The 22472-nt window shown below is 42.4% G+C and overlaps 1 protein-coding gene across 1 annotated transcript in view; it reads left to right on the plus strand.

Moving 5' to 3' along the window:
* Positions 1 to 22472, plus strand: part of LOC124619371 (protein FAM110B) — a 487260-nt gene that overhangs the window by 209465 nt on the left and 255323 nt on the right. The window lies entirely within an intron of this gene.

The raw sequence follows: 22472 nt of genomic DNA on the forward strand, positions 1-22472 counted from the left end.
CAGAGCAACTCGGTGACTGGATTGAAGAGTTTCTTTCTAGCGAAAGAGAACACAGCAAACCGTTCTCAGCGGAGCGGATTCAGACGGAAAAGTAACTTCAGTGTATTTCAAGCAAGTGTTATAGGTCTGCTACTTTTCACAAATCTAGCGAGTGGTGTAAGGGTTATCACACTGGACTCGCATTAGGGAGAACAACGGTTCAAACCCCATCCTGATTTAGGTTTCCCGTGATTTACCTAAATCGCTTCAGGAAAATGCCAGCATGGTTCTTTTGAAAAGGCACGGCCGGCTTCCTTCCCCATCCTCCCCTAACCCGATGGGACCGATGACCTCGCTGTTTGGTCCCCTCCCCCAAATCAACCAACCAATCAACTTTTCGCAGTATGTATAAATGACTTAGTGGACAACATCAGAAGTTCCACGAGGCTTTTCGCGAATGATGATGCTGCTGTATACAGAAAAGACGCAGTGCTAGAAAATTGTAGCGAAATGAAGGAAGACCTGCTGAGGATCGACGCAGGGAGTGACAATAGACCCTCAACATGAACAAATGTAACGGATTACGAATACATAGACAGAAATACCCTTTATAGTATGATAACACGATTGTAGAACTATCCTTGGAAGCAGTTACAACCCTAAGATCTCTAGGAGTAGGCGTATGGAACGATTTGAAGTGGAACGACAACATGAAACTAATAACTCGTAATGCAGGCACCATTCATTAAAAGAATTGAAACGAATTGCCAGGTGGTGTAATCCACTCGCAAGTTCGTACAATGCTTGAATATTGTTGGCATCCGCGCCAGATAGGACTAATAGAGAAAACAGGAGAGGATCCAAAGAAGAGCAACACCTTTCGTTGTTGGTTCATTTAGTAAGGGCAAAGTATGAGGAGATACATACACTGCAAAAGAGGCGTTCTGCGTCACGTTATGATCTACTGTTAAAATTCCGAGAGTATACGTTCCTAGAAGAGTCAGCGAATATACTATTTCTTCCTGTCTGTACCTTCCAAAAAGACCATGAAGATAAAATTAGAGGAATTCGTGCCCACACGGAAGGTTGTATTGTATTGTATGGAACTGGGGACCTAGAAACGAAGGAGAGGCTTTGTCCCCGCCGTAGCCCTCAGTGCTTCACAGCCCCACAACAGGCCAGGAAGGTTCAAAACCAATCCTGATTTAGGTTTTCTGTGATTTCCCTAAATCGCTTCAGGCACCGCCGCCACACACCGAACCCAGGGTTACTGTGCGGTTCGGCCCCCAGTGAACCCCCCGGGAACGTCTCACACCAGACGAGTGTAACGCCAATGTTTGCGTGGGAGAGTAATTATGGTGTAGGCGTACGTGGAGAAGTGTTTGCGCAGCAATCGCCGACATAGTATAACTGAGGCAGAATAAGGGGAACCAGCCCGCATTCGCCGAGACAGATGGAAAACCGCCTTAAAAACCATCCACAGACTGGCCGGCACACCCCGACCTCTGCCCCCTTTCTGCCCGGTAAGCAGTACGTTAGACACACGGCTAACGGGGCGGGCACACGGAGGCTTACCAACAATCGTTCTTCCTGCCAGTCATACGTGGCTGGTACAGTAAAACGGGTAACTGACAGTAGTATATAAAAGTACCGCACACCACTCAGCGTAAGGTCGCTTGCGGAGCATAGATGTAGATGACATACCAATATCATCATTTGAAAATGTAATCAATGTGGCGTTTAATACTGGGTTGCTTGAATGGAAAAGTGATACCGAATGTCAAACAGTGGCTTTAGACAGATGTGCATATTGTTCTGTTCCTCTTTACTGTGTCCATTGAACTCAAATCACACACCTTCTCTTTTAAGACTGAGTAGCTATATAATACAACCAGGTCAGAAGGAAACCTCGGTTGTTGGCGCGGCGTAACTATTTTAAGAAGAGCGAAATAAAGCAATAAGTCACGACCTAGAAATATGTCTGTTTTTGGTCCTGTCAGATCGGTATTCTGCTAAATATAGCAATAACAATATATAGTAATACGTCACGACATTGAAATATGTTGTTTTTGGTCCTGTTATATCTATCTTCTGTTACTTCGCGTAACGAAAATTCGTCTCTTAGACCCGGAGTAGGTGATCATTCTAATGTCTCTCGCGGTAAGACGCGCACTTTTTCATGCGAATGGCTCATAACACTGGTTCTGTGATGAGCAATTTATTTTTAAAGCACATTTTTGTGTGATTCTGAGCGTTCAAGGTCAGCCACTGCCTTTGCAGAAAATATCTGGTAGGAATTTTAATTTTGTTGTTACATTGGTACTTAAATCAGGAAATCAGGGTGTCTGAATACCATGAGTGCGTTATACAAAAATACTTTAAAAACAACCTACGAAATTTTGCTGACTTCGGGTTAGCCTTGTAAATAATTAATAACGCGAAATTGTAGACTGTGGTTGGTTACGTAGGTACTGAAAATGGTGTCTGTGTGTGTGTTGTTCTCCCTCTATTCCCTGCAGTAGTCTTTTTAGTCGTAAGTTGGTGAGACCTTTATTATGCAGAAATTCACACAAATGCAACACATCATTCTAACGGTTTGTTTGTGTTAAATCATTATTTAAAAAGTGGCGTAATGTTCTCAAGGATCTCATGTTAATAGTGGTGGAAGGTCGTTGGTGCTATCAAGTACGAGGACTGTTATTCACGAGGACCGTTCCGGAAAGCAAGGTCCGATCGGTTGCGAAATGGAAACCACAGTGAAAATCGAAAGTGTTTTATTTGGAACCATTTGCTACTCCTTCCAGCTGCCTCTCTGCAAGGTCGCCGCTCCGACTTACATTTGTTGCAGGGTTGTACCAACATTTAAAAAAAAATGTTCAAATGTATGTGAATTCCTAAGGGACCAAACTGCTGAGCTCGTCGGTCCCTAGACGTGCACACTACATAACCGAACTTACGCTAAGAACAACACACACGCCCATGACCGAGGGAGGACTCAAAACTCCGGTGGGAGTGGCCGCGCAGTCCGTGACATGGCTCCTCGAACCGCGTGGCCACTCCGCGCGGCGACATTCCAAGTCCGCCACTTCTCTACGCTGGTCAGAAGTTCGTTGTTTGTGCCAGAATGTTATCTTCCTAGCCAGAGATTCATGTGAGCAGAGATGAACATCAGAGGGAGTTAAGTCCCGGCTGTTGGTTGGGTGATCAAATACTTCCCATCGAAAACGCTGCAGTGGTATCCTCATTGCCCCTAGAGTGTGCAGCCAAGAATTTGTCACGAAGAAGGGAATGTATGACAGGTACGTTATGTGGGTTGCACAAAATCAGGGGAAACTTCGTAGTGTGCACCATACCTGGCGGGAAACACTATTTTTTTGGCATCTTTATGTGCCCACTGTATCCTCAGAACTGAACAGACCGAGCGAGGTGGCGCAGTGGTTGAACACTGGACTCGCATTCGGGAGGACGACGGTTCAATCCCGCGTCCGGCCATCCTGATTTAGGTTTTCCGTGATTTCCCTAAATGGCTGCAGGCAAATGCCGGGATGGTTCCTTTCAAAGGGCACGGCCGACTTCCTTCCCCGTCCTTCCCTAATCCGATGAGACCGATGACCTCGCTGTCTGGTCTCCTTCCCCAAAACAACCCACCCCCAACCCAACTGAACAGAGCGATGTGACGCGATCGACTGGCGTATTAGAAACACTTCCCAACAAATGTGTGCAAAGCTTTGTCGGATTTTCACTGTCTTTTCCATTTCCTAACCCATCACACCTTACTCTCCCAATAGCCCTCGGACCTTCTCAACTCTGCCTCTCTTACTGAAATTAGGAAAATAATAAATTCACTCAAAAGTAAAAGATTGCAGGCAATTGATGGCATTTCCAGCAGGGTACTAAAAGCTTCTTCCCAACACATAAATAGAATTCTCAGCCACATATGTAGCAGCTCAGTGAAATGGGACATTTTTCAGGATAGACTGAAATATGCTATAAAACATTGCATAAAAAGGGGAATAGATCTGATGCTAACAACTACCGCCCAATCTCATTTCTGACAGTTTTATCCAAAATTCTTGAAAAAGTAATGTGTTCAAGAGTAGCTTTACACAGGCTATTTGTAAAATGAAGTACTAACAAAATGTCAATTTGGTTCTCAGAAAGGATTTTCAACAGCAAATGCTATATATGCTTTCTCTGATCAAATATTAAATGCTCTGAATAATCAAACCCTATCCATGGGATTTTTTGTGATCTCACAAAGTGTTTTTACTATGGGAATCATTAAATTCTTGTAGATATTGTGGTATAGGGACAGTGCACAAATTGTTATTCATATTTAACTGGAAAATGCAGAAAGTTGAAATTAACAGTACAAACAGTCTGAAAAAATCAGCAGAGTCCTCTAATTGGGGAGGTATAAGATTGATACACCCCAGGGAGCAGTCTTGGGTCCCTTATTGTTCTTATATATATATATTGCCATCTTCATGAAGATGCAAAGCTAATTCTTTTTGCTGATGGTACAAGTATGGTAATCACACCCACTAAACAAGAATTAGATGAGAAAATTGTGAATAATGTCTTTCAGAAAAGTATGAAGTTGTTCTCTGCAAATGGACTCTCACTAAATTTTGAGTAAACACAGTATACATAGTTCTCTACAGTAAATGGTACAACACCATTGATAAAAATAGACTTTGAACAGAAGTGTGTTGCTGAGGCGAGATAGCCAAAATTTCTAGGTGTGCGTATTGATGAGAAATTGAATTGGAAAAAAAAAACACATGGATGATATCCTGAAACGTTTGAGTTCAGCTACTTTTGCTGTTAACGGTTATTGCAAATGTTAGTGACAAACATATCAATAAATTAGCCTACTTTGCCTGTTTTCATTCACTGCTTTCATATGGCATCATATTTTGCGGTCATTCATTATTAAGAGAAAAAGTATTCATTGCACAAAATCATGTAATCAGAATAATAGCTGGAGCCCACCCACGATCACCTTGCAGACATTTATTTAAAGAATTAGGGGAGTTGACAGTACCTTCACAATACATATATTCACAAATAAAATTTGTTATTAATAACCCATCCCAATCCAAAAATAATGGCTAAGTGCATTACTACACACTAGAAGAAAGGATGATCCTCACTATTTTTGGTTATATCTGATTTTGCCACAGAAAGGGATTAATTTCTGAGTGACAACTCCTTCTACTCAATAGATGAAGTAGTAGCAGCTGTAAAAAAATTAATTGTATCTTGTAAAGAGCTCCACATCATTACGAAATGTCGTATTTATTGTCTATGGAACAAGTAAGAATGTAATGTGATGTGATGTATTCTATCTGATGCAGCAGGGTACTGGATCGAGGCCGCTATTCTAATCCATCCTCCCCTCTGTCCCGTGCTTTAGCACGTGGAATGCCGTGACGTATCACAACGCGCTTGCAGACAAACAGGCGTGAGGAACAGTGCTTCGGTAAACGGGTGCCGCAGCCGGGTTAGGGGTGCTGGCGTGCAGCCAGTAGGTCGCAGGGCGGCCCCTTGCACTGGGGATTCTCCCTGCACCCCCCCCCCTTCCCTCCCTCTCTCTCTATCGTCCATTAATCACGCGCTTCCGGCGTGCCGGAAGTTCCGCAATCTCCCGGACCATCTCGGCGGTTTCTGCAGTGCGACGGGCCCGGCCCGCCTGTGGAAGTATCGTCTTGCACAGCTCCTATCGCTAGCTATCAGAAACGTGACCAACACAAAGGTATAAGGAAACGGGGGACAGAAGGTACTAAGTTCATAGGCTAATGGGGGAGGCAAGAAGGACCCTTATGACATCTTCCAGCGCGCTTAAGTGCCTTTGTTGCTTCGTCCCCTTACATCAGCCTACATCTCCTACTGCTCGAGATAAGTCGCTGTAGAGCCAGGGCTGGTTTATACCCCAAGCGACTCATGCGGCCACTTGGGGCGTGTAATCGTACCTTCCCCACACATCACCAGTAAATTTTCAGTCTCTTCATTAGTTTCAAAAGCTTCGAGAGGCGTAATACATACAAAAACTTTTTTTACTTATCTTCATTTTCTCGTTGTTGGCTGCAGTACGTCTAGGGGTAGGTTCTTGAGGCTGCAACCTTGACTTTTAGGGTCTCAGTTGACATAACAACTGCTGAAGTACTTTCTGCTTCTATGACTTTTTTTGTTTACTTTATCCCACTCTTCCATATCACACTGACTTCGCAATCTCCATTTTCATAAAACCAAAAATTACATTATTGTTGCCAAAATTAAAAACACGTCCATTTCCATCAGAGGCATGCCCCCTATTCCTAACTCATTCTGCGGTACTAACAATATCCCAAAGAGTCTACAAAAACTTTCTTGGCAAAAGAAGAATCTTCGCTAAGTTATATCATTATTTCGTAAATGAATCCAGAAATGAATTTAATAATTGCCATTAGATTGTACAATTAATAATATGAATTATAAGTATGCCAGATATTTCGTAATTTCCAATATTTCTAAAAGAAGATTGATTTTAAGTGTACATACTGTTATTACATATCGATTGTAATAAATTAATTTCTTTTTACTTACTTTAGTCTGAAATATAATGCACCGTATACAAGATCAAATGAAATTCATTTAGTTAACAGCTGAGATAATGTTCTCCTATAGAAGATTCGAAAATACGAGGGTTGGAACTTTAATAGTGGCAACTATTTATTTACAGCTCGTACAAATATGGTACATGTTTCAACGTTTTACTGACCTTCAAAGTAATCACCAGCATTGTGTATAACCCGTTACCAGCGATGTGGAAGTCGTAGGATACTCCTGAGTTGAGTTGACAGTTCGAACGGCGCGGTCTATTGCCCGACGAATTTGTGGCAGTTCTGAAGCGAATGCCGTGAGGTGTTTCCTTCAGTTTAGAAATCGAGTTGAACTCACGAGGGCTTAAGTCAGAGGAGTGCTGTAAGTGGTATAGCACTTATCAGCCCCATCAGTCAAACAAATCAGTTACAGCTTGCACTGTGCGTGTTGGGCATTGTCGTGCAAAATGGTTCAAATGGCTCTGAGCACTATAGGACTTAACTTCTAAGGTCATCAGTCCCCTAGAACTTAGAACTACTTAAACCTAACTAACCTAAGGACATCACACACATCCATGCTAGATGCAGGATTCGAACCTGCGACCGTAGCGGTCACGCGGTTCCAGACTGTAGCGCCTAGAACCGCACGGCCACCCCGGCCGGCTCATTGTCGTGCAAAATGATGGTCAGGTCGTGCAGAAGTGTCATCACTTCTGCCTCTATGCTGTTCACTTTTGGAACACAATCTACGACCAGCTTAGAGACAAAGGGGCGGCCCTAAATGAGAAGTCCCATTTGTTAAATGTGAAAAACCGCGTCCGTGGATCATTGTACGTGCATTTTTAGCGCATTTAATAGCCTACTTTGCACCGTGTGATTATGTGTAGGAAGTAATAATTATGAACCATAATTTTCACATTGTTTCATTGATTATCTGCAGATGATTACAGGCGTCTTCGTCTGAAAAGTCTGGTTTGCATTCGTTATGACTGAAATGAATATGTCCTTTTCTAGTTTATTTTCTTGCAAAATATTTCTTAAAACTTACTGCTGAAATTATGCAACACAAAAACAGTCATTTATTAAACGATTTACTTTTGAATTAACATAATTCCAGACAAAATAACACGTTTGATTAAAAGAATATATGTAGAGCTTTCAAATAAAGGATAATAATCTTAATTCAGATATAATTTTTTCGGTTATGTAGCAATTTTAGTAGAACATGTCTTGTTTACATCTCAGTTTTAATTATATTTCTGTAAGTAAACTGTCTGCAACAAAAGTAATTACGTAGTTAGATTCAGAAGAATGGTAATTAAGTATCGAATAATAAAGATAAAACTGAAATATTGTAAACAAAAGTTCGAATGTTTCTGAATTTACATATTGGTTCAAATGGCTCTGAGCACTACGGGACTCAACTTCTGAGGTCATCAGTCCCCTAGAACTTAGACCTACTTAAACCTAACTAACCTAAGGACATCACACACATCCATGCCCGAGGCAGGATTCGAACCTGCGACCGTAGCGGTGGCGCGGTTCCAGACTGAAGCGCCTAGAACCGCTCGGTCACCCCGGTCGGCGAAATTTATATATTCCTCGTTATATATTAGACTCTATAAAAGAAAAATCTGGTGTTGATTGCTTGTCTCCTACTTCATATCTCAGTTTCTGTTCCTATTCCAAAAGAGATAATAGGACGATGAACCTTTTTTACTGTGTAATGGGTACGAACTGTACAAGGAAAAAACGAATCCAATGCTTCTGTTAATTCTGATCCATAATAATTCAAATAATTACTTCTATTTGACCAATAAAATCGCGTAATACGCATACAAACTCGTATCGGAAAAGTGAAAGTGACACCGGGTATTGACTACTTCATCAACAGAATTTTATTTTCCCACATCCCCGTGATTCATTTCAAAATGGTTCAAATGGCTCTGAGCACTATGGGACTTAACATCTGTGGTCATCAGTCCCCTAGAACTTAGAACTACTTAAACCTAACTAACCTAAGGAGATCACACACATCCATGCCCGGGGAAGGATTCGAACCTGCGACCGTAGCGGTCACGCGGTTCCAAACTGAAGCGCCTAGAACCGCACGGCCACACCGGCCGGCGATTCATTTCAGGTTTAAACCTCTCTGTGAAGTAGAATGTGTCTCTTGTAGCGGCTGCTACCGAGATTTGGTGGTCGTCTACATATCAGTCTGGCCCGTACTAAACAATCCCCTGAGGAAACTTCGTAGCCTTTCCTCTGTAGCTTCTGCTAATCCCAACTAGTAATTGTATTTTATTATCAAGTATCGTAATTTCCTTTATTACATCATGATGCACAGACTGGCTGTTGCAGTGAAGTTAATAAGCTTGTTCAAACGAATGCGGCTCCGGATTACAGTTGTAGTTCCAGTTAATATGGGGCGACTGTAACCGGAAAATGCAGTCACACGTTAGGCGTTATCAGAACACAACGGACAGCGGTCTCTGTTGCCATCTGGTAGCAGCGTTGTCCCGCTGTGAACATGACGGGACCTCTGCCAACTCGGTCTCCCCCAGCAGGTGTTCTGAGACAATCGCCGTGAAACCGTCCAACCTGTTTACTTTCTGTTCGAATACCTGATCCAGTGAGGCGACGTATACTGCACAGGTGGTGGGAGTGGCATTGGTATAAAAACTCTCGGTGTATGACTTCAGTACACGCATATTCAGGGTGTAATTATGAAATTTGATACAGTCAAATTTCAGCATGCGATCTATTTCGAAAAATGCTTCTGTTGATCAGGATTGTCTTTTCGTGTTTGGTGGCATTATGTTGTGTTACTGGTTTCGTCCCTCAATAGCCGTCATCAGACCTAAACATTCAGGTATATCAAAAATGTAAAATTATTATTACACATAAAAAGCTACAGAATATTAAAAAATGCAAAATGAAAATTTGACATTAAAATTTCCGCCCAAAAAGGTCTCGTCCAGAACAGAGCTTAATTCGGAAAGAAACTCTACAGACATCAAAAGATTTATAATAAAGTAGTTCACACATTCTCAGATTAAAAGAACAGATTGTGAAAGAACTAAATCTCGTCCCCAAAAATATAGCAGTTGCTAGCGAAATTGTAAATGGTCCAAAATCAAAGACAAAATTCAGTTGAGAAATTTCTGACACAGTGAAATTAAAGTAGGAGTTAGACAAGGTGATGGACTCTCTCCACTACTCTTCAATTATGTCTTACAAAGTTTTCCATCTACCTCGGCGAATGCAGGCTGGTTCTCCTTATTTCGCCTGTGTTACACTATGTCGGCGATTGCTGCGCAAACATGTCTCCATGTACGCGTACACCATAATTACTCTACCACGCAAACATTTGACGTTACACTTGTCTGGTATGAGACGTTCCCGGGGGGAAGACGGGGGGGCAGGTGGGCGGGGGGGCGGAGGGGCGGGGGAATGTCCACTGGGGGCCGAACCGCACCGCGCAATAACCCTGGGTTCGGTGTCGAGCGGCGGTGGGGTGGGTGGACTGCTGTGGTCTGTTGTGGGGTTGTGAACCACTGAGGGCTACGGCGGTAAGAAGCCTCTCCGTCGTTTCTAGGTACCCGGTTTAATACAGACAATGTCTTAGAAAATGTAATCCAGATGTGGCATAACCTAAATAAGGCGAACTAATGAAATTAAGAAGCATTAGTATTGGGACCGGGTGCTTAATTTTTGCAGACGATCTGCCGATTGTACGTCAGGACACTGAAATAGCCCAAAAACTAATGGAAATTTTTAAAGAAACATCAGAAATAGTAGCACTTCGAATATCTTTTGAAAAACGATAATACATACCCAGCAGTAACCTGGCATCCAGAATTCTAAAAATTAAATGCTGGACAACCGAGAGTGTTTCCTAGTTCAAATACTTAAGCGAAACCATTAAGGAAACTGACCTACAAAAAAAAAATTGGTCAGAAAATTCGTTTTCACGAAATGAAAACAGGTTTCAGGATCAAAAACGAATGTATAACAACAATCCATCTCAAAATACACAAAACTGATACATTAATACACTGTCATCAAACCAGAGTATACTTACAGGGCTGAATCACACAGTGAAGAAGTAACATACAGATCTGAGAGTAAATAAAGAAATTGGAAAGTATAACAACATTTATTTGTACATGTAAAAAACCGACTAAAATTTATGGGAATGTTAATAGAATTGAACCACTCAGATTAACTAGACAGTTTGCGCAATTGTACTAAACTCGCAGTAAAGCTAAAATTTGAAGCTATGAAATGAATTGCTGTAGTGAAATAAGTCGTCAGGGAATAACACTGATGTAACAAACAGAAACATTGTAAGGGAAGTGGCTCGCGCACTGGACTCGCATTCGGGAGGACGACGGTTCAATCCCGCGTCTGACCATCCTGATTTAGGTTTTCCGTGATTTCCCTAAATCGCCCCAGGCAAATGGCGAGATGGTTCCTTTGAAAAGGGCACGGCCAACTTCCTTCCCCGTCCTTCCCTAATCCGATGACACCTATGATCTCGCTGTCTGGTCTCCTCCCCCAGACAACCCCCCATTGTAGGGGAGAAAATTCACGACTGGACAGTTGGCCAGGCAGTAAAACACAAGAAACTTAGTCTGACGAGGGGAAAAGAGCCCACACAATCATCCAGCGAATATACTTTAGCTAACAATCGGACAGATCATGTCTGTAAATCGTGTCTGTGTATTCGGACCATGCCGCACCCATGTTTCTTACGTAGTTTTTGAACGATTACTCCCCTGGGTTTTGTTAGCTAGGTCCTATCAGTCACTTGTTGTTCAAGCCAAAGAAACCTTTGAGAAGATACCCCGGAAGATATGTTGATGGTTAGCAACAGTTTGATGCAGTATCGAACGTCTAGAAATCAAGGAAGGAGTAAGTTATCTGCTCAAGAGTCAGCAGTAATCTTGCGTTATTGACGTCTAGTGCCTGACTTTGTACCACAGACTATTTTATTCTCTTATCTAGCATCTTTCATTAACCATTTCTCATCATTTCAGTTATCATGTTCCGTACGATCGAAAAATCATTATTTCTACAGATTTTGTCGCCATTATTTAACATTGGGGTCAGTTTGCAGAAGTCGATGAAGACCCCCAACTTTGCAGCATGCTGTGCTGGATATTTTCATATTAAACTGATGAAGGCAAAATAATTGTCTACTTTTATTAGTAACTCACAAACTGCTCGCAGACACTGTGACCAAGTGAAGAACCGCAGACAACTGAACTGAATACGTCTTCTAATACAACAATTACGTGTATAACCACGCGCACAGCACTGTCGTAACAAAACTGTACATTATTTTATGCCGGGCGAAAAATAAATTGGTATTAAGACAAATGTTGATGGTATTGAGACAGCAACCAGCCACAAATTTATTTTCAGTTCATTTATTGAAAAGGTGCCGTTACCGGTTTCGAATCTTTACGATTCATCTTCAGACGATTTCATGCTTTCATTAGAACATGTGGAGCGTTTTTTTTTTTTTTTTTTTTTTTTTTTTTTTTTTTTTTTTTTTTTTTTACAAATTAATTATCCTAAAACATAAATAATACATAATTATAAGCACGCCACACAGACGGTTGCGTTACAGATTTGCATTGGATGTGACTTACGTGAAATGTCGGTTTGGAGTGTTTGTTTTCATAGTTTTCGTTCAACAGACGTGAATACATTCCCACTGCATTCTTATCGTTGCACACATAAATTTTTCTCACTGAACACTGTAGGTTTGTCACAGAACAGATTTCCAACATGCACCACATGTTTTGATAGATACAAAATTATTACAAACAAACGAGTGTCAAAGATGCTATGATATATCGTAACATTATAAAGATGTCCCATGTTTGGAAAAAGATCATATATTCACTTATGCAACTGAAACGCCTTTTACACTAGTACAAAGAGACACTGATTTTGTGAGTTTTAGAGCGAATACTGTTACATTGATTATAAAGATGTTCCATGTCAAAGATAATTTTTTTGTGAATACTGTACACGTAAGACAGTGCATTATTTATTTACGATGGTGGGTCAAATGAAAACGTTAAATTTGTAATAACAAATCGAAATTTGGAGCCGTTATTCTTTAAGTTCGCAAGCGTGCTACAAATAGCTTGCAGAATGGCATGTAGGTGGCAGCATAGTGCAGATGCACACATACCGTCGCAGTATCAGTATAAAGATGGCCGCCCCACTTGCGACTTGCACCAGGGAAGAACAGCGTTCTGTTATTCGATTTTTGCGCAGTGAAGGTGTGAAACCTATTGAAATTCATCGACGAATGAAGATTCAGTACGGTGATGCATGTTTGTCACAGCAGCAATCTACGAATGGAGTAGGAAGTTCGCAAATAGTGTGACTTCAGTGGAAGATGCTCCTCGTCCAGGTCAGGCACAACGAGTTGTGACTCCACGGAACATTGCAGCAGTTGAAGCCATAGTGAAGGAAAACCACCGAGTGACACTGAATGACATTGCAGTATGTTTAAAGATTAGTCATGGGTCAGCACACCACATTGTACATGATGTGCTCCAGTTTCATAAAGTGTCTGCAAGATGGGTGCTACGGCAGCTGACTCGCGAAATGAGAGAACGACGTGTTGATGCTTGTGAAGAACCACTTCGGCGCTTTGAACGAGAAGGTGATGGCTTCCTTGCAAGAATCGTTACTGGGGACGAAACCTGGGCTCACGTCCACAAACCGGAAACAAAGAGAGCGAGCAAGGAATGGCGCCATTCCTCATCACCAAAACCAAAGAAGTTTCAAACAGCACCATCAGCAGAGAAGGCTATGCTGACTCTCTTTTGGGACGAAAAAGGCATCATTTTTGAGAATTTCATGCCTAGAGGGAACACTGTCACCAGTGCATCATACGGAGATCTCCCAAAAATTATCAGAGGCCCGCAATCATATCAAAGCAACGTGTGTTGCTGTCAGCAGGTGTCCTTTTGCAACATAACGATGCAAGGCCCCACACTGCCAGTACAACAGTTGCAACAATCACAGACCTGCATTTTGAGTGTCTTCCTCATCCACCATCCTCACCAGACCTTTCCCCAAGTGATTTGCATATGTTTGGACCACTCAAAGACGCAATGGGAGGAAAGAAGTTTCGTTCTGTTGAAGAGGTACGCCACGCGGTGCATCAGTGGTTGCGCTGACTACCAAAAAAATTTTTTTCTAAAGGAATTTATGCACTTTGTAACTGCTGGAGGACTTGCATCGAGCGTGGGGAAGATTATGTTGAAAAGTGGTACAGCTTTGTACCACTTCTGCACAATAAATAATATATAAAAAAATATTTAAGTTTTCATTTGACTCACCCTCGTACATGAAGCATCATGAGAATTGTAGTAACATATAAATTTGCTACTTGATCTGCAGATAGGCGTAGGAATATTATTTGCTTTGTAGGGTGGAAAATAATTTTTGGAAATTTTTCAGGAAATGGATGTTAGCTAACTCAGTTTGTTCGTTAAGGATACACTCTGGGGTACTGTTTTTGTGTGTGTCATCATATGGCAAAATTACAAATTAGTATTATCTTGAGAAAGGTATTTCGGTGTCAGTTTCTCATATTTTTCTTCGCCATCACTGAAGCCAGAAACATTAAAATATCCTAAAAGTGACGATAACTAGTCCGTGTATAGTGTCTGTAACCGCGGAAATGCAAAGACAGGAAAAACTGACAGCAAGAAGAAAGACTCGTGCTACATAAATGGAAGTTATTAGGCGTCTTTCTACATCTGAAAGATGGGAGTGACGCTTGTAGCGCCACTACGAGAATACAAATCAGGTTTGCTGTAATTACACGCTCCAACTGTTGTGAGCGTTAGTCACCTTTGAGATTGGACGTGGTGAGTTGATATTATCAACACCCCACTGAATTTGAAGGAGGTCATGTAATAGGCAGTGTGAAGCTGGATGTTCCTTCTGCGACATTGCAGAAAGTCTTGGCAGGAATGTAGCCACTGAACGTGACTGCTGGCAGAGGTGGTCACGAGACTGTATGGTCGTAAGAAAACCGGTTTCCGGACGGCCACGTGGCCCTATCGAGAGGGAAGACCATCGTCTTCGGCGTGGGTCTCTGTCGCATTGTACTGCATCTGCAGCATTAATCTAGGCAGCAGTTAACACCACAGTGACACAACGAACTGCTACAAATCGGTTACTTCCAGTACAGCTTCGAGGCAAAAGCACTGTAACGTGCATTCCACTGACCCCAGACCACCGCCATTTGGAACTTCAATGATGGGGCAGAGTGGAGGCCTGTTGTGTTTTCTGATGAAAGCTGATACGGTCTCGGTTCAAGTGGCGGTCATGTGTTGCTTAAGAGGATGCCAGTTGATGACCAGCAGCCGGCCGGTGTGGCCGTGCGGTTCTAGGCGCTTCAGTCTGGAACCGCGTGACCGCTACGGTCGCAGGTTCGAATCCTGCCTCGGGCATGGATGGGTGTGACGTCCTTAGGTTAGTTAGGTTTAATTAGTTCTAAGTTCTAGGCGACTGATGGCCTCAGAAGTTAAGTCGCATAGTGCTCAGAACCATTTGAACCATTTGATGACCAGCAACCAACCTGCCTGCGTGGTATACATACTAGACTTACATCTAGAGTTATGATCTGGGGTGTGATATCGTACGACAGTAGGAGCACTCACGTGGTTATATCACGCACACTGACTGAAACATTGTATGTCAGTCTGGTGATTCGACCAGCTGTGATACCATTCATGAACTGCATTCCAGGGGGAGTTTTCCAAAAGTTTTCCGCTGCTGTAATCCAATTTGTTCTGCAGTGTGTCGGCATGTTGCCTTGGCCTGCTCGATCTCCAGCTCTGTCTCGAGTCGAGCACATATGGGACATCATCGAGCGACACTGCAGCGTCATCTGCAACCAACATTAACTGTTTCTGATCACTGATCAGATTTTAAGCAAATGATCTTTAAACAGCTGCTATGAATTATAAGCCATTGGGCTACTGAGAGTGATAAGGGAGAGGTACATGGAGAAGAAAAATGGTTCAAATGGCTCTGAGCACTATGGGACTCAACATCTTAGGTCATAAGTCCCCTAGAACTTAGAACTACTTAAACCTAACTAACCTAAGGACATCACACACACCCATGCCCGAGGCAGGATTCGAACCTGCGACCGTAGCAGTCCCGCGGTTCCGGACTGCAGCGCCAGAACCGCACGGCCACCGCGGAGGCAGGAGAAGAAAAGGAAGGTGTATATTGTGTTCATTGATATTGAGAAGGCTTTTGGCTGTGTCAGATGGGACAAACTGATGGAAAACCTAAGGAAACATAGACGGATAATTAGAAATTTATATTTGACCAGAGAGCAAGAGTAAGAATAGAAGGTGTGATGAGTGAAGAAATTGAACTGGGAAGAGGTGTAAGACAAGGTTGTTGTTTATCACCGACACTGTTCAATATATATCCGGAGGAAATTATTAGTTAAAGTTTTGATGGAAGGAGAGGAGTTTGTAGAGGGGGTCGGAGAGTGGAGTGTATAAGATTTGCAGACGACGTGGTTGTGATGGCAGAGAGTGCAACAGACATGGAACAAATGTTAGATGATCTAAACACAAAATTAGAAGAATATGGAATGAAGATTAACAAGAAGAAAACGAAAAGCATGGTAATTGGAGGAAAGAGGAGAAAATGCCGTATGAAAATAGGGGGAGAGGAAATAGAGCAAGTGAATAACTTCAGTTACTTGGGAAGTGTAATAATGGATGATATGTATTGCTCAACAGAAATTGGGAAAGAATTGCAATGACGAAAGAAGGATTCAAGAGCAAACAGAAATTACTTTGTGGACCACTAAACAAAGATCTGAGGAAAAGACTTGCCAAGTGTTACATCTGAAGCGTTGCAATGTATGATGCGGAGACCTGAACGTTAAGGAAGGAAGATGAAAGAAGGTTGGAGGCACTAGAGATGTGGATATGGAGAACAATGGAAAAAGTGAGATGGGAAGACCGAGTAAGAAATGAAGAAGTATTAAGAAGAGTTGGAGAAGAAAGAAACGTTCTGAAAGTCATCAAAAAGAGAAAACGGAACTGGATTGGACATTGTTTGAGTAAGGACTGTTTATTGAAGGAAGGAATAGAAGGAATGGTGGAGGGAAAAAGGGGAAGAGGAAAAAGAAGATATCAAATGCTGGACACAAAGGAGGCAAATATTCAGCAGTGAGAAGACTGGCTATGGACAGACAAAAGTGGAAGAGGCTTAACCCCTGACAAGACCTGCCGTAAGGCAGAATTCCATACTACATGAATTATGAACCCACTGTCATTCAGTAGGAAGCCAAATACAGCTGATTAGATTTTAAGCAAATGATATGTAAACGGCTGCTAATAATTATGAACCCATTGTCATTCAGTACACAAACGAAGTACAGAATAGTAAAAGAATTAACAACCACTGAATAGGCAGCTACAGTTAGCCAAAATTCACTGATCAGACTTAACCAAATTACAATTAAACAGCTGATAACAGTTATGAGTGGTGTTTGCATGAACCCCATCGGGAGGGGTCGGGAGGAGGGGAAGAGCGAGAGGTAATGACATACACGGAAGTAACTTACCTTGGACAGGATCGCCACCGTCCTTCCACTCCTTAAGCCTGCAAGAGACTGGGCGGCCTTCACTTGCCAAATAACCTCCCAGTCGCTGGTGTGTTTTCGAAAATATCATCCCCACTCACTGAAATGGCTTTGCAGGGCAGGTGATAACCGACAATCAAAACCAGGCTCGGCACCTTCACAGGAGCCGATTCTTTCTCTCCTGTACCAATTCGCTTCTACACAGAGTACGCAAAATAATTTGCCCCCCTTCTAACAGCCGTGTACCGCAAGTCTCTGGAGGAAAGGAAGGTTCCAAATGATCGGAAAAGAGCACAGGTAGTCCCAGTCTTCAAGAAGGGTCGTCGAGCAGATGCGCAAAACTATAGGCCTATATCTCTGACATCGATCTGTTGTAGAATTTTAGAACATGTTTTTTGCTCGCGTATCATGTCATTTCTGGAAACCCAGAATCTACTATGTAGGAATCAACATGGATTCCGGAAACAGCGATCGTGTGAGACCCAACTCGCTTTATTTGTTCATGAAACCCAGAAAATATTAGGTACAGGCTCCCAGGTAGATGCCATTTTCCTTGACTTCCGGAAGGCGTTCGATACAGTTCCGCACTGTACCTGATAAACAAAGTAAGAGCCTACGGAATATCACACCAGCTGTGTGGCTGGATTGAAGAGTTTTTAGCAAACACAACACAACATGTTGCTCTCAATGGAGAGACGTCTACAAACGTCAAAGTAACCTCTGGCGTGCCACAGGGGAGTGTTATGGGACTATTGCTTTTCACAATATACATAAATGACCTAGTAGATAGTGTTGCAAGTTCCATGCGGCTTTTCGCGGATGATGCTGTAGTATACAGAGAAGTTGCAGCATTAGAAAATTGCAGCGAAATGCAGGAAGATCTGCAGCGGATAGGCACTTCGTGCAGGGAGTGGCAACTGACCCTTAACATAGACAAATGTAATGTATTGCGAATACATAGAAAGAAGGATCCTTTATTGTATGATTATACGATAGCGGAACAAACACTGGTAGCAGTTACTTCTGTAAAATATCTGGGAGCATGCGTGCGGAACGATTTGAAGTGGAATGGTCACATAAAATTAATTGTTGATAAGGCGGATGCCAGGTTGAGATTCATTGGGAGAATCCTTCGAAAATGTAGTCCATCAACAAAGGAGGTGGCTTACAAAACACTCGTTCGACCAAACTTGAGTATTGCTCATCAGTGTGGAATCCTTACCAGGTCGGGTTGACAGAGGAGATAGAGAAGATCCAAAGAAGAGCGGCGCGTTTCGTCACAGGGTTATTTGGTAAGCGTGATAGCGTTACGGAGATGTTTAGCAAACTCAAGTGGCAGACTCTGCAAGAGAGACTCTCTGCATCGCGGTGTAGCTTGCTGTGCAGGTTTCGAGAGGGTGCGTTTCTGGATGAGGTATCTATTATATTGCTTCCCCCTACTTATACCTCCCGAGGAAATCACGAATGTAAAATTAGAGAGATTCGAGCGCGCACGGAGGCTTTCCGGCAGTCGTTCTTCCCGCGAACCATACGCGGCTGGAACAGGAAAGGGAAGTAATGACAGTGGCATGTAAAGTGTCCTCCGCCACACACCGTTGGGTGGCTTGCGGAATTTTAACACTCACTCAAGAACCTCATTAATGGAGACCGTTTCTCTTGTAGCATCAGTGACAGAGTCGATGAGCATTTCCGTGGCACTCTTGTGTTCATTGAACGAATCCGTGGGAACATGTGTCGCACTAGTTTCAGTATTACTTAGTTTTGAGAATAATGAAAGATACGAAATAATCAGGCGAACGAAGGTTTTGTAAGCTACGTCTTTGTTGGTTGAACGGCATTTCCTCAGCATCCCTCCAATGGAAGTGGTGTCAGTTTCCCGACTGCTTCGATGCGGCCAGCTACGAATTCCTTTCTTGAGCTAATCTCTTCATTCAGAGTAGCACTTGCACCCTGCCGGCCGAAGTGGCCATGCGGTTCTAGGCACTGCAGTCTGGAACCGCGAGACCGCTACGGTCGCAGGTTCGAATCCTGCCTCGGGCATGGATGTGTGTGATGTCCTTAGGTTAGTTAGGTTTAACTAGTTCTAAGTTCTAGGGGACTGATGACCTCAGCCGTTAAGTCCCATAGTGCTCAGAGCCATTTTTGAACTTGCACCCTACGTCTTCAGTTATTTCTTGGATGCATTACAGTCTCAGTCTTCCCCTATAGTTTTTACTGTACACAGGTTCCTCAAGTGCTATGGACATTATTCCTCGAAAACTTTGAACATAGCTGCTAAGGTCAGTGACCGTGTCAGAATTATATTAGAACAAATAAGCCCTCGGTCACAAATATTAAGTCAAAATTGAGCAGGTTTCGACGCTACTATGAGCGTCGTCTTCAGAATTAAACTAACTGTTCTAAAACATATTAGGTATATAATACATTAATAAAATTAAAGTTTGTACTGACTGGAAAGAGATGCATTACTTACAAGTCACAAGTCGCCTTTTCGGCTTAGATTTTTTAAAATGTGACTTGTAAGTATTGCATCTCTTTCCAGTCAGTACAAACTTTAATTTTATTAATGTGTTATATACCTAATATGTTTTAGAACAGTTAGTTTAATTCTGAAGACGACGTTCATAGTAGCGTCGAAACCTGGTCAATTTTGACTTAATATTTGTGACCGAGGGCTTATTTGTTTTAATATTATTCCTCGATCCTGATGGTGTATTCCACATATTTCGTTCGTCGCCGATTCTACGAAAAATCTCGTTTCTTATCAGTCCACCTAAATTTCAACATCTTTCTACAGCATCACATTCCTAACGCATCGCTTCTCCTCTTTTTCTGTTTTCCCACAGTCCTTGTTCACCACCATAGAATGCTGCGCTCTAAATGTACATGTCAAAAGCTTGTTCCTCAGATTAAGGCCGACGTTTGATACTAGCCGAATTCTCTTGACCAGGAATGCCCTCTTTTCACGTGTTAGTCTGCTTCTTATGTCCTTCGTTTATAATGTGATATTTTGCTTATAAGGTAGCAGAATTTCTTAATTTCGTCTACTTCGAGATTCCCAGGTTTGATGTTCAGTTTCTGGCTAATCTCATTTCTGATACTCCTCATTATTTTCGTCTTTCTTCGGTTTATTCTCAATCCATATTCTATACGCAGTACTCCATTCAACTCACCCTGTTGTTCTTTTTCAGCTTCTCTGAGGGTAACAGTATAATCAGCGAATCTTGCCACTGATATCCTTATACCCGTAATTTAATCCCACTCATGATTTTTTCTTTTATTTCCGCCATTGCTCCTCGATATATAGGTAGAATAGTAGGGGCAAAAGTCTACTTTCCTATCTTAATCCTTTTTAATCCGAGCTCTTTGTTGTTCGTCGTCCATTTTTATCGCGTATTATCTTTCTTTGCCTGTTGCTTACCCCTGTTTCTCTCACTATTATCAAACATCTTCGACCATTTCACATTCTCGAACGCTTTTTTCTCGACAAATCCAATGAAGGTGTCTTGATTTTTCTCATGCCTTGCGTTCATTTCAGTCGAACGTTAGAACTTCCTCTTTGCTGCCCTTACCTTCCAGAAAGCCAAACTGTTCGCCACCTAACAAATCCTCAGTTTTCTTTTCCATTCTCCCTCATTTCGTTCTTTTTCCCCTGACTAGTTTTATGCTGTCGTTTCTGTTTATGTCGCTTATAATGCGTATTCTCAAATCGTTCAGTGTTTTTACGTTGTCCCTTGATTGATAGCCAATTGCGTAATCGAACGATAATGGCTCTTTCTTCTTATTTATGTTTAGTTCACATTTATTTATGAGCTGTCTCACAGTATCTTTCCCTACGGAATCCATTTTTATTCCTGTATGGGAGATTTCCGTAACGCATGAAACGTGTCCCATATTTCTACCACAAATGGACGGCAACGATGTGGTACTTTTTTTTATTTATTGGCCTTTGGCATTAACTATTTAGCCAGAGAAATGAGTATTTACAGACTTATAATGCAGTATCATATATCCAGCATATATATTAGAAATAACATTAATTCCAGGTAAACTTCATGGTACACTTTCTATAATCACACCCTCAACACATTCCATATATCACAACTTCACAATGTGCATCCTTTGTGTCTGACTTAGAACTGGATATCCGTTTCTTGCCGGGCAATACTGGTATATTCAACTGTGGGCAGTTGTGCAATCAGGTACGTAAGAGATGGAGGTTGGGGAATTCCTGCTCTGATCAAGGCCTTAAGAAACTTGCGGCGTTGTTTGTCATAGCGTTGGCACCCTAGTATCACACGGCTGAGGTGCTAAATCTAAGTTGGATAGTCTTCGCAGTACGGCGATGGCTGAACTTTTAATCTTATAAATATGTGAAGGATAACAACCGTGACCCAGTCGGAGCCTCGTTATAGTAGTGGTATGACCTCTAGCTAGCCTGATTTGGGAGAACCAGGTTTTTCGTTGAATATTCGGCTGTATTGCGGCATAACATCTTCTCTTCGACTGTTGTGGGATCACCCACGTCTGTGACCATTCTTGATGGACATTTTTCTTTAAGCCAGCAACAAAATCTGTATGCTGGAGGCAAGTGTAGTCAGTTTGGCCATCAATCACACATTGTTTCACTAGGTGGTCCGTCATCTCTTTGCATGAGATACCAGAGTGTCCCTTGACCTATAACAACTGGACACGTTTATGTTAACTTTCAACTGATAGATTAACGTAATTGGCTCTGAGCACTATGGGACGTAACATCTATGGTCATCAGTCCCCTAGAACTTAGAACTACTTAAACCTAACTAACTTAAGGACATCACACACATCCATGCCCCAGGCAGGATCGAACCTGCGAACGTAGCAGTCGCGCGGTTCCGGACTGAGCGCCTAGAACCGCTAGACCACCGCGGCCGGCTAACGTAATTGCATCGATCACATGGCAGTTAGCGTTGGAGCCCCATTGCTGCTTTTCCAGGTTTTCCAGTGCACTCCTCGAATCCGTCACAGTAAGGATGTCGTCGAATGATTTGCCGCATATCGAAGGGTCTCCTTAATTGTAAGGCCTTCGGAAGTGAAGATGCTGGCACTTCTTGGAGGCTTAAACATAGCCCAAGATAGTGACCCCTCAGAAATAAGGAAAGCCGATGCGCTCGCTTGTTTTGGAACCGTCAGTGAATATTTTGACCGATGAGGGCGACGTTCATTCAATCAGTTGGGCAACACCAGCCTTGAAGTTCAAATCAAATGGT

This window comes from Schistocerca americana, chromosome 6, assembly GCF_021461395.2.
Source record: "Schistocerca americana isolate TAMUIC-IGC-003095 chromosome 6, iqSchAmer2.1, whole genome shotgun sequence".
Taxonomy (NCBI): domain Eukaryota; kingdom Metazoa; phylum Arthropoda; class Insecta; order Orthoptera; family Acrididae; genus Schistocerca; species Schistocerca americana.